The sequence below is a fragment of the Mobula birostris genome, chromosome 2, assembly GCF_030028105.1.
Source record: "Mobula birostris isolate sMobBir1 chromosome 2, sMobBir1.hap1, whole genome shotgun sequence".
Taxonomy (NCBI): domain Eukaryota; kingdom Metazoa; phylum Chordata; class Chondrichthyes; order Myliobatiformes; family Myliobatidae; genus Mobula; species Mobula birostris.
The window spans coordinates 17,040,475-17,052,735 of record NC_092371.1 but is presented as its reverse complement, the minus strand read 5'-3'; the positions used below and the strand labels follow the sequence as shown (position 1 = coordinate 17,052,735).

General features: G+C 42.3%; 1 protein-coding gene across 3 annotated transcripts in view; it reads left to right on the top strand.

Moving 5' to 3' along the window:
* bnipl (BCL2 interacting protein like) overlaps nt 1–12,261 on the top strand; it is a 74,461-nt gene that overhangs the window by 17,619 nt on the left and 44,581 nt on the right. Inside the window, exon 2 of one of the 3 annotated variants that reach the window (XM_072238329.1) lies at nt 3,364–3,530. The exons of the other annotated variants lie outside the window; for them this stretch is intronic. The gene's annotated coding sequence lies outside the window, so the exon portion shown is untranslated. The remainder of the gene's footprint in view (nt 1–3,363; nt 3,531–12,261) is intronic. 3 annotated transcript variants of the gene reach the window in all.

The window sequence follows — 12,261 nt, the reverse complement described above, 5'->3', positions numbered from 1 at the left end:
TGTAAGAAAAAACACAAAAACTACACTAGGCTGCAGACCTATCCAGGACTGCATAAAGTGCACAAAACAGTGCAGGCACTACAATAAATAATAAACAAGACAATAGGCACAGTAGAGGGCAGTAGGTTGGTGTCAGTCCAGGCTCTGGGTATTGAGGAGTCTGATAGCTTGGGGGAAGAAATTGTTACATAGTCTGGTCGTGAGAGCCTGAATGCTTCGATGCCTTTTGCCAGATGGCAGGAGGGAGAAGAGTTTGTATGAGGGGTGTGTGGGGTCCTTTATAATGCTGCTTGCTTTGCAGATGCAGCATGTGGTGTAAATGTCTGTGATGGCGGGAAGAGAGACCCCCGATGATCTTCTCAGCTGAACTGACTATCCACTACAGGGTCTTACAATCCGAGATGGTGCAATTTCCAAACCAGGCAGTGATACAGCTGCTCAGGATGCTCTCAATACAACCTCTGTAGAATGTGATGAGGGTGGGGGGTGGGAGGTGGATTTTTCTCAGCTTTCGCAGAAAGTAGAGGCGTTGCTGGGCTTTCTTTGCTATGGAGCTGGTGTTGAGGGACCAGGTGAGAGTCTCCGCCAGGTGAACACCAAGAAATTTGGTGCCCTTAACGAGGAGTTGTTGATGTTCAGCGGAGAGTGGTCGCTCCGTGTCCTCCTGAAGTCAACAACCATCTCTTTTGTTTTGTCACATTCAGAGACAAGTTGTTGGCTCTGCACCATTCCATTAGCTGCTGCACCTCCTCCCTGTATGCTGACTCCTCATTCTTGCTGATGAGACCCACTACAGTTGTGTCATCGGCGAACTTGATGATGTGGTTCAAGCTGTGTGTTGCAGCACGGTTATGGGTCAGCAGAGTGAACAGACCTGGGTGCTCATCCACTTGATGGATGAGGGGGGGAGAGGGCATTAGGGAAAACAAGCTGACTGTTTTTGTTTTTATGGAGCCTTCCCATGTGTCCTTATTTATAATACATTGTCCTGAATTTGAAACCATCACCTTGGAAGCTGTACATTTCCTCAATAATGCTTATCAATAACCAATAATGCAATCTTGCAAAATACCTCATAAAATGAGCCAATGTCTTAAATCTTGCTTCGTGTCTTTGATCAGCATTGCTATTTGTATTTGTATATTTTTACTGCAATAATACTCCTTTCAATATTTTATCCTTGCACAGCATCAATATAGTGTTCTATTACAATTTGTATGGATTGGTTTTATAGATGGATCCAATTCGACCATCATATTAAACGTGCTGATCCAAGTACTTCACCTTCCCCCCCCCCCAATGATCTGTGCAACAGCTATGTAAACAGTAAATAGTTGTAGCAGTTGCACTTTCCAAGGTCAATAAAGGGCAATTTTCAACCCGCAAAAGGAGACATTAGAGTGTTTGACCATAAGCTCTGGCAGACGTACAGTTTAAAGGAGATGGGAGAATGGGGTAAAGCTTTGGGACAATTCCTCTGCTTAGATCCAGGAAACTGAAGGTACGGGAATGTGCTGAGGCAATGGATATGGGGCTGTTTGAGGTTTTGAGGAATTTTTTTGAGACCTTGGAGGAATATTGGACCTATTGAATATAAAGTGTAGAGCTGGATGAAGATTGGGAGGAATATGTGACCAGAGGTACTTAGGGAGGATTGAACTTAATTGAGACATTGTAATGGTGGAGTGGAACAACTAGAAGAGCCAGAAACCTGGGCTCATTCTTCACTTCGATCGTTGCCTTTCTGGAGCTTCCATGCTCCCCCTGTGACTGAGGGGTTGGTTTGCAGCGCCCTGGTTTCCTCCCACATCCCAAAGGCATGCGGGTTGGTAGGTTAACTGGGCATGGTGAATTGTCCTTGGTAACTTGGTGAAATCTGAGGGGAGTAAGTGAGAATGTTGGGAATGCTGGGAGAAGGAGGACGAACATGGGATTAGTGTAAATGGGTGGTCGATGGTAATCTTGGACTTGGCTGAGGAATCATCTTCTGTGCTGTATGTGTCTGTCACTGTACAATTGTCCAGTGGGACATCAGTGTACATAAGTAAGCACAGGCGATGGTCGAGAAGCACTTGGTTAAAATTAAACACAGGACAACAAAATCTAGAATCTTAATTGACTTGTGGTCAAGTGTTCTTGAAGCTGTACCTTGGTGTTTTGTGGTCATAAATTAACATTGATCGGAACTGCACTAACCATTCCTTGAGTAACACTGGTGGGAACACCAGCCCACCACCTCTTGAGTCAATCTGCCTTATTAGCTAGTGAAAGTGTCAAATGGTAGTGTGCTACAGTCAGGTGACGAACATGTACCTGCTCCTTCCTGTACATTCACTGACTGGATAAAGGCTGATTTATACTTCTGCGTCAACTCAACACCGTAGGTACAGCTTCGCCGCAAACCCTACGTAGTGCCTACGCGGATCCCTATGCCGTAGCCTGATGCGCACCTCTCCCAAAATGTAACTACGCGTCGCGGCGACGCAGACCGCAACAGCTGTGATTGGTCCGCTTGGTAGCTTCGCTTTTCCTCCTACGCTGCAATAGCTTCCCATTGGCCGACTGAAGGGCAGGGAAGGAACTCTGGCTGCAATGCTTTCCATAAAGCTTTACAGACCTTCGAAATTATGGAGGACACGTTTCGCTTTTACGAAAAAAGAACCCTCACTTTAAACTTGTTTACCCCGATAAAGACTACCATGACCATGAAGCCTTGCGCGGGCAGGTGTGTGCGCATGCACAACGTGCACCAATTGCAGAGCGATGCAGACACACCAATGCACAAGTATAAATGTTCACAACGCGTGTAGGCCATTTACGTAGGTTACAGCGTCGAGTTGACGCAGAAGTATAAATCAGCCTGAAAGGCATTCACACTCTCCCTTTCCAATTCTTATTCTTATTCCTCATGACCCAGCAACTGTGACGCTGGGTATGTTTGCTTTACAATCCACCAGTTTAGAATCATAGAGCACTATAGCACAGAAACAGGCTCTTTGGCCCATCTAGTCCCTGCTTTAAAATCAAATAAACTTGCAGCTATAGAATGACAAACTTTGTCAGAAAAGGCCTTATCAGTTTACTTTATCTGTACAGCCTTAAAAAATACATCACTGTAATTCATAAGACTGACAGTTAAATGATGTTTTAAAACATGATTTGTGTTTCTACCTGTACTATTTTGTGAGGCGCTGTCTGTGCATGTGTCGGGTGTGTGTGCACGAATGTCTGTGCACGTGTGTGTGTGTGTGCATGCATGACTGTGTTGGGTGTGGATTTGGGGCAGGGGGGTCAAAGTACTTCAATTCCTCTAGCCCTACCAACCACTTTCCATTTATTCCCACTGCTTCTCTCTGCACAAAGGAAGATGGGCCCCACCTATTCACACTATCTTTCTAACTTTCCTGGCATCTTTGAAAATTACGATGAAGAAAGGAAGTAATTTAGCTCTTGTCTAATCAAGCCAAGGAACTGCATCGGGTCACAACACTTGTCTGCTCACATTCCAGTGTCTTCAAGTGGTCACCCAGGTAAATAATGTGATGAATGGTTCTGCCTTTTTCAGGGTGTGTACCACACTTTGGGTAAAATGAAATTTCTCAGCTCCTCTCTAAAACAGTTCTCAATTACTTTAAAACACTTTAAAAATTACTTTAAAAAGGCACAGAAAACATGCCTTTCCTTTTGCTCTGTTTAGGCCCAATGTAATGGTATGCATTTCAACTCCTCAAAGTTGCCTTTGAGTCCTCTTAATTACATCAAACCTTTCCCAGAAAGTGGTGACCTTGCAAAGCATCTTTCACAACCTCTTGTAAGCCAGAAGGATATTTGGCACAGAAACAGTCACTCTAACAGCAAAAATAAAACCCGGTCCTTTGTCTCTTCTGGTTATGGATTCTCTTGCATAAGAGATTGAGTAGATAAAGATCAACTATCAGAATCCTTAAAAAAAATTTTTGACCTCTTCTATTCAATTTCTTTTACCTTCTCCATTCCAAGGAGATAAATTGCATGTTCTCTAACCTTTCTGCAAAACGGAAGTTCCTGCTCGCTGTGTCAAGGCCAGGGTTGGGACCAGCCACGTCCCTTGTTGCATGAATGACAGCGCCCGATAGCAGTGGAATGTGTCAAGGGCAACAGCTGTAGGAGAGAATTGGCTGGAAAAACATAGAACAGTACAGCACAGGATCAGATCCTTCATCCATAATGTTGGGCCAAAAGAAGCTGAGGAAGGGCAGCTAAAGCCATGCAAGTCTGTTCTGGCATTCAGTGAGATCACAAATGATCTGAATTCCCTCAAGAATGTTCTGAATTTTGTCTGACAGAATTGCTACTGTTTTCTTACTGGGATTGACAATTGCAGCCTCGACGGCTTTTTGGGCTGTAGAGACTGTCGACATTTCCACCATGTTTTAAGTGAAGAAATGCTTCCAAACATCAGGGAGAGGGTGCAGAAGAGGTTTACCAGGGTGCTGCCTGGTTTCGAGGGCATGTGCTATCATGAGAGGCCGGATAAATTTGGGTTGTTTTCTTTGGAGTGCCAGAGCCTGAGAGGAGATCTGATAGAGGTTTATAAGATTATGAGAGGCATAGAAAGAGTGGACAGAGAGTATCTGTTTCCCAGGTTTGAAATGTTTAATACCAGAAGGCCGGTGTTGAAGCTGAGAGGGGTATGTGAGTGATAAGTTTATTTTACTCAGTGGTGGATGCCTGGAATATGCTGCCTTGCATGGTGGTAGAGGCAAACATATTAGAGGCTTTTAAGAGACATATCAGATAGGCATGTAAATGTAAGGAAGATGGAGGGATATGGACACAGTGTATGTAGGACGGATTAGTGTTTGAATGCTTTCGATTTGCTTTTTAACTGATTCGGCTCAACATTGTGGGCTGAATGGTCTGTTCTATGTTCTATCATCTGAAGTAACACACACAAAATACTGGAGGAACTCAGCAGGTCAGACAGCATCTATGGCAAGTTCTTCGTTTCACCCCATCAAATTCCTGTTAGTGTCGATGTTAGTAAAGAGAGGTTGCCACTTTTGGCCTTGTATTCTTCGTCATCAGTGGCAGATAAAGGAGAATTGCATGTTGAGTTGCCAGGTAACTTGAGGTTGATGGGTGTGACTGTGGAGTACACGCATACATCCCAGGTGAACTGTGATGATGTAAACAGTCTACGGTCTATTCTGTAGAACGAGGCTGCCTTGGATTCATGAGCAGGAAGTTATCATTCTGTACATTTGGCCATCCGATAAGCCCCCTGATCGGACAATAATAAGGTAATCGAAGCTCAGCCTGGTAAGTACGATATAGAATTACACAAGCTGTGTTTGGGTGTACGCCAACTTTCAGTTTTGACAGACCAGTTGTTATTTGGAGTAGTCTGTAATCTGGGCATCGGGTTACATTCCTTTTCGTAATGAAGTTCCAACATTTAAAACCTAATGGTTTTGTTGCCTTTTGTCTGGCACTTCCCTCCTTTATCTAACTTTTCCTCTCGCAAATCTGTTCCCTTCGCTCCCCGCTGCTGGAATATATTGCTCATGTTGTTGGGACAAGTCCAGTGTGTTTCCTTGTCGACATTCCCCAAGTTCCTGAGCTCCTCCTGCAAGAGCAAACCACTGAAGAGTAACGTGCATAGACACGTTCTGCAGATAGTCAGAGACCTCCCTGTCTTCCACAGAGAATCCTACCCTGATAATGAATCATATCAGAAATAAAATCTTGTTTAAATCTCTTCCAGCCTGTGTATCTGGAGAGTGAGCTGTTTCTAGTTAACTGTTTAAGGGTATTTTGGAACTTTTATTTGGTGATGGTTCAGTGAGTAAAGCTCTTGCCTGTCTATAGGTTTAAATCCCACTCCAGACACTCGAGTGTGCAATCACTGTCCACACTATAGTATTAAGAGCTTTATAGTATTGTTTAAGATGCCTTACTAGTCCAACTGAACCCATCTTTTGTTGAGTGTAAAAGATTCCACAACCACTTTTCAAACAAGAGAAATTCTTTTAGGCCTGATAGTATTCTCCCAATTAATAGCATTTTTTAAAAAAAGAAACAGATGATCTTATCATCATTACCTTCAAGTTTGAGGCCACTGTGATACAGTGAAGATGACTTCACAAGTACTTCACTGACCTTGCTATCCTGAAGTTACATAAATGCAAGCCCCTCTTCATAGTGCTGAATATAAGATGGACATCTTGCTATAAACTTTTACTTTGCAATGTGCAATTTATTTGTTTACATTGTCAAATGTAGGACTCTGGAATAGAGGTCAGTGTTGGACATTATTTAGAAAACCAGATTTTGGGATTAAGGGGGCTGTGAAAATTGAGGTGTGTGTACCAGTAACAATTTTTTAATATTGTTTTATGCTCAGATGGGGTCAGCACTTAATACTGGCTGGTAATTTATCTGGAAGTTGCTGCTGAGGCCTGCAATTCCTTGCCCATCCTCATTTTGCCCTGGGGGGGGGGGCGGTAGCTGTTCTATTTTAGAGTGCAGTTAACAGTTAGTGCCATTGCTGTGGGTTTATAGTCACAGACAGTACAAACCCAGAACAAATATTTCCTTCTCCAAATGATGCAGGATTTTTCTGATAGGTTGATGAACATTGTTGCTGAAACTTGCCTTTTCTTTCTATATTAATGTAATAATAACTTGCCTGCTGGTGGAATTTAAATTGGTTACCCACAGCTTACCTCATGTTCCACCCATCAAGTAATTTGCCAATTGAAAAAAAGAACACATGCTCACTGTTTTATGCAGAGTTACACCTGTTTATGCAAAGCAGTCTATTTGGAGAGATGATCCTTTGAGTTTATTGCAGTGTTTAGTCAGGATTTGGGAAATCTCATTGGTTATGCAAGCACCAGAATAATAAATTAAGATGACCTGTTGTACCTAAATAGTGAAAGGATAAATTTCAGTCAAGCTCTTTAATAACTTGTCTTGCTTATCTGATAATTGTAAGGTTTCAATCTCAGTTATCGGAGAGGTTACTCCTCCTCTCAGGGTGATGAAGTGTGAGATTATCCCCCTTGCTGAAATGGAGAGGGATCTGGGGGGTGTCCCGGTAAGTGAAGCGGTAAATTACCATGCAGTTACAGCAAGTAATCATGCAAGTAGGATATTGATTTTATTACCAAAGGATGTGTTATGTTTTGTAACTCTAAAACATTAAACTAAATGAAAGGAAAAGATAGGAGTCCAAAATAAGAGCATAAGACCAGAAGCCTTGGGAGAAGAATTAGGCCATTTGGCCCATTGAGTCCGCTCTGCCATTCAATCATGGCTGATTCTTTTTTCCCCTCCTCAGCCCCATTCCCTGGCCTTCTCCCTGTAACCTTTAATTCTCTGTCCAATCAAGAACCTATCAATCTCTGCCTTAAATATACCCAATGACCTGGCCTCCACAGCTGCCTATGGTCACAAATTCACCACACTCTGGCTAAAGAAAATTCTCTGCATCTCTGTTTCAAATGGATGCCCATCTATCCTGAGTCTGCATCCTCTTGTCCAAGACTCCTCACAATAGGAAACATCCTTTCCACATCTACTCTGTTTAGGGCTTTCAACATTCGAAAGGTTTCAATGAGGTCCTTTCTCATCCTTCTAAATTCCAACGAGTACAGACCCAGAGCTATCAAACCTTCCTCGTATGATAACCCTTTCATTCCCAGAATCATCCTTGTGAACCTCCTCTGAACTCTCTCCAATGCCAGCACATCTTTTCTTAGATGAGGAGCCCAATACTCTTAAGTGAGGCCTCACCAGTGCCTTATAAGGCCTCACCATCATATCCCTGCTCTTGTATTCTAGACCTCTTGAAATGAACGCTAACGTTGCATTTGTCTTCCTCACCACAAACTCTACCAGCAAGTTAACCTTCAGGATGTTCTTTGCACAAGGACTCCCAAGACCCTTTGCATTTCAGATGCTTGGATTTTCTCCCCATTTAGAAAAACTCCACAGTTAGACTCCAATGTGAGTCCTAACTTTCTGCGTACTTTAAGTGAGGTGCACAGATGTAACCTGGTGGCGTGATGACGTATGTCATTTACGTGCTTTTACATACAAACCGCAATGAACAAGAATGCTGAATCAAACAATATATTTTATAATATTACTCAAATATTACTGAAATATTAAATACACAACACTCCTCTCTGCTTAGCTATAAACATCAACTCAATATAGAATGTATCTCAACTATATACACAATATACTATAAAATACAACTATTGTACAGACATCCACAGTATAGTAAATTTTAAATTGTCTTATTCAGGCTTAAAGATTTAATTGCTGTGGAGCTTTTCTTACTCTTGTCAGATAATGTCTTTCCTGACAAGGAGGTGGGGGTGTCACTCTGCTTGGCAGTTGAGACTTGTGGCTGTGAAACAATCTCAGATCCTGGGGCCTCCTCCAGGGTGGTGGTAGGACATGATTCTTGGAAGTGGTTCTGACAGATCTGGACACTTTCCTTCTCCTTTTCAATTTCTTGTCTTCTTTTTCTCACCTTCCTTTTTCTTATAATTTATTGTGGGTATCTCTGAATTTGCTAATTTCTCGATAAATTAGGTCTCTTCCCTTTCCATGGCACTTATGTCATCCTCTTTTTCCTTTTCCTTCTTTCTATGATGTGCATCTTGTCCTTGGGAAGGTGCATTTAGTTCACTGAAGTATTCTCTTATTTATCCTTCTATCACTCCCTTTATGATCTGATCTCTCCTCTTGATTTCCTCTTCCACATCATCATCTGATGAATCCTTTGTTTCTGTATCTCCATTGACTGCTTTCTTTTTGGACTTCCACTCATCCAGCTGGGCTTTGGTCTTTGTATCTACTTTTTCAAGCAGCTTTTTGACTGCCACCTTGAAGTTCATGCAATAACCTTAATACACACAAGGGAGATCCTGGATCTTTATACTCACAAAAGCTGAATGCTTGCAAGTTTTCTGAAGCTCCTTGAACTCTCTTCCAGCTTAAAACCAAGTACCTGCCTGATTAACATCTCAGAAGCTTTCTTGGATATGTTGCCTATGAAAAGGGTTATAGTCAGACCACTTCCACAATTCCTCTTGAGCAGCATGGTCCTTCCTTGGTCCAGTGTGTTTTCCAACCAGAGACACGGAGGTTGACACCAGTTCCTGTTTGCCCTCTGGGGAACAGTTCATGGTGTACAGCATGGAGACAGTTGTGGCATCTTCCAGCACCTTTCTTCATTCACTTTCAGTTGACTCTGTTGCAGTGGATGTGACAAGCAAATGGTGGATGGATCTCCAATCAAGTTGTCGTTGGCTCTGCCAGTCATGTCCCCACAATGCTGACGCTCCTGTTTTATCACGTGCAAGCCCGATGTGGTGTGTTGGTTGTTGTATTTCACTGTTACAAGTGTCATTCCAACAGGAGTTTTCATTTCTCCAGTATAAGTTCTTAGTTGGCTTTCTGCAGGCTCCAATTTAGTATCTTTGAAATGCCTTTCAAGCTCATTCTGTGGAATGACTGAAACAACTGAGACAGTGTTTAATTCCATTATATTTAAATTGCCCTTCACTTCTGGTGAAAGTCATATTTCTTGTCTGTTAGCTTTCACATTGTAAATCCTAAGGCCACGCAGTCCTGTGTCACTCTCTTCCTCTTCCCTGTGCAGTCTATTTATTTCTTGTCTACCCAACATATTATTTGTATGTGCCCTACTTTGTTGCATTTTCTGCTAGTTTTACCTCTGAACCTGCATTGATCTAGTGTGTGTGAGTCCCTGCCACAACAGTAACACAATTTGTTTGGGCGAGCATGCTTCTGTTTAGATATGCCAATTTTGTTCATGCTCACTTCCATTCCTGACTGCAACTCAATTGCATCTGTGTCTGTGGTTTCCTTTGGAGCAGCAATCTCAACTGCTCTTTTAAATGTGAGTTGAGTTTCAGTTAGGAGCTGCTTTTGAATGCTTTCTTGTAAGATTCCACAAACTAAATGCTCTCTCAGTGCACTATTAGTCCATCATTGAACTGACAATGCTCAGACAACTTCTTCATTTTAGCCACATACACTGAACTGGACGCTTCTTCTTTTTGATTCAGCTCAGAAAACCTAAAGCGCTCTGCAATCAACAATGGTTTTGGCTCTAAATGTTCCTGCATTACTCTCACGATATCAGCAAAGCTCATTTTGGCTGGTTTGGTTGAAGCAGTCAAATTTCTAAGCAAACTGATTACCTTCAAACCCAATACACTCAGCAAAGCTGGCACTTGCTTCTTATTGGCTATATCATCTACTTCAAATTACTGCTCAATTACCTCAGTATACACGAACCAGTTATCTGTTTTGTAATCAAATGCATCAGTACTTCCGATGTAGCCAGCCACTAATGCTCTCCTGCCTTCCCCTCTATATCCCTTCATGCCCTGACCAATCAAGAATCAATCAACCTCTGCCTTAAATATACGTAAAAACTTGGCCTTCACAGCTGCCTGTAGCAACGAATTCCACAGATTCACCACTCTCTGGCTAATAAAATTCGTCTTCGGCTCTGTTCTAAAGGGATGCCCCTCTATTTCGAGGCTGTGTCCTCTGCTGTATTGTAGGAAAGGCAGATGAGCTCAGGCCGTGGATCAACGTGTGGAATTATATTGTAGACTTGGTTGCAGGAGGGGCAGGACTGGCAGCTCAATATTCTGGATTCAGCGGTCTTAAATGTGACAGAGCAGGAGGGAGTAAAGGGGGAGGGTGGTGTTACTAGTCAGGGAAAATGTCGTACCAGTGCTTAGTCAGGACAGACTGGAGAAATCATCTAGTGAGGCGTTATGGGTGGAACTGAGAAACGAGAAAGATATAACCATGTTACTGGGGCTCTATTACAGACTACCCACAGTCTGTGGGATTTTGAGGACCAAATTTACAGAGAGATCTCAGATTGTTGCAACAAACACAAAGTTGTTATAGTAGGTGATTTCCAAATATTGATTGGGACTTCCATACTGTAAAAGGACTAGATGGGATAGTGTTTGTCAAGTGTGTTCAGAAAAGTTTCCTTCATCAATACCCAGAAGTCCCAGTAAGAGAGTGTGTGATACGTGATCTGCTGTTAGACAATGAGACAGGGCAGGTGACAGAAGTTTGTGTGGGGCAACGCTTTGCATCTAGTGATCACAGTGCCATTAGTTTCACAGTAAATATGGAAATATCTAGGTCTGGTGTATGGGTTGAGATTCTAAAGTGGAGAAAGGACAATTTTAACGTATCAGAAAGGATCTGGTAAGTGTGGATTGGGACAGGCTGTTATCTGGCAAAAGTATACTTGGTAAGTGGGAGGTCTTCAAAAATGAAATTTTGAGGGTACAAAGCTTGAATGTGTCCATCAAAAGAAAAGGTAAAGATAACAAGTTTAGGGAACTTTGGTTTTCAAGAGATATTGAGGCCCAACTAAGAAAAAAAGATGTATAGGCAGGTAGGAACAAATGAGGTACTTTTGCAGTATACAAAATGCAAGAGAACACTTTTGCTGGTGGGGGCGGAGAATTGTTGCTGCCGCTTATGTGTGGGAGGGGGGAGCTCGGGGGGGGACTTTGGTGTTTTTGCATTTAACTGTTCCTTCTTTGGGGCACTTCTCTGTCTTCATGGATGTTTGCGAAGAAAAAGCATTTCAGGATGTATATTGTATATATTTTTCTGACATCAAATTTGACCTTTGAACCTTTGAAGAAATAAATCTGGAGGGTTAAAAGAAGGCATGAGTTTGCCCTAGCAAACAAGGTGAAGGAGAATCATAAGGAATTCTACAGATATTAAGAGCAAAGGGATTGCAAGGGATAAAATTCTTCCTCTGGAAGATCAGAATGATAATCTATGCATGGAGCCAAAAGATAGAGGTGAGATCTTAAACCGATGTTTTGCATCTATATTTACTCGGGAGACAGACATAGTGTATGGAAGTGAGGCAAAGCTGCAGCGAGATCATGGACTGTATACAAATTACAGTGGAGGAGATGTTTGCTGTCTTGAGACAAATTACGGTGGATAAATCCACAGGGCCTGACAAGATGTTCCGTCTGACCCTGTGAGAGGCTAGTGTCGAACTGCAGAGATATTTAAAACATCCTTAGTGACAGGTGAGGTACCAGAGGATTGGAGAATAGCTAATGGTTTTCTGCTGTTTAAGAAATGCTCTTAAAATAAATCAGAAAATTATTGGCTGCTGAGCCTGTCGTCAGCAATGGGAACATTATTGAAAGGTATTCTAAGATAGACATG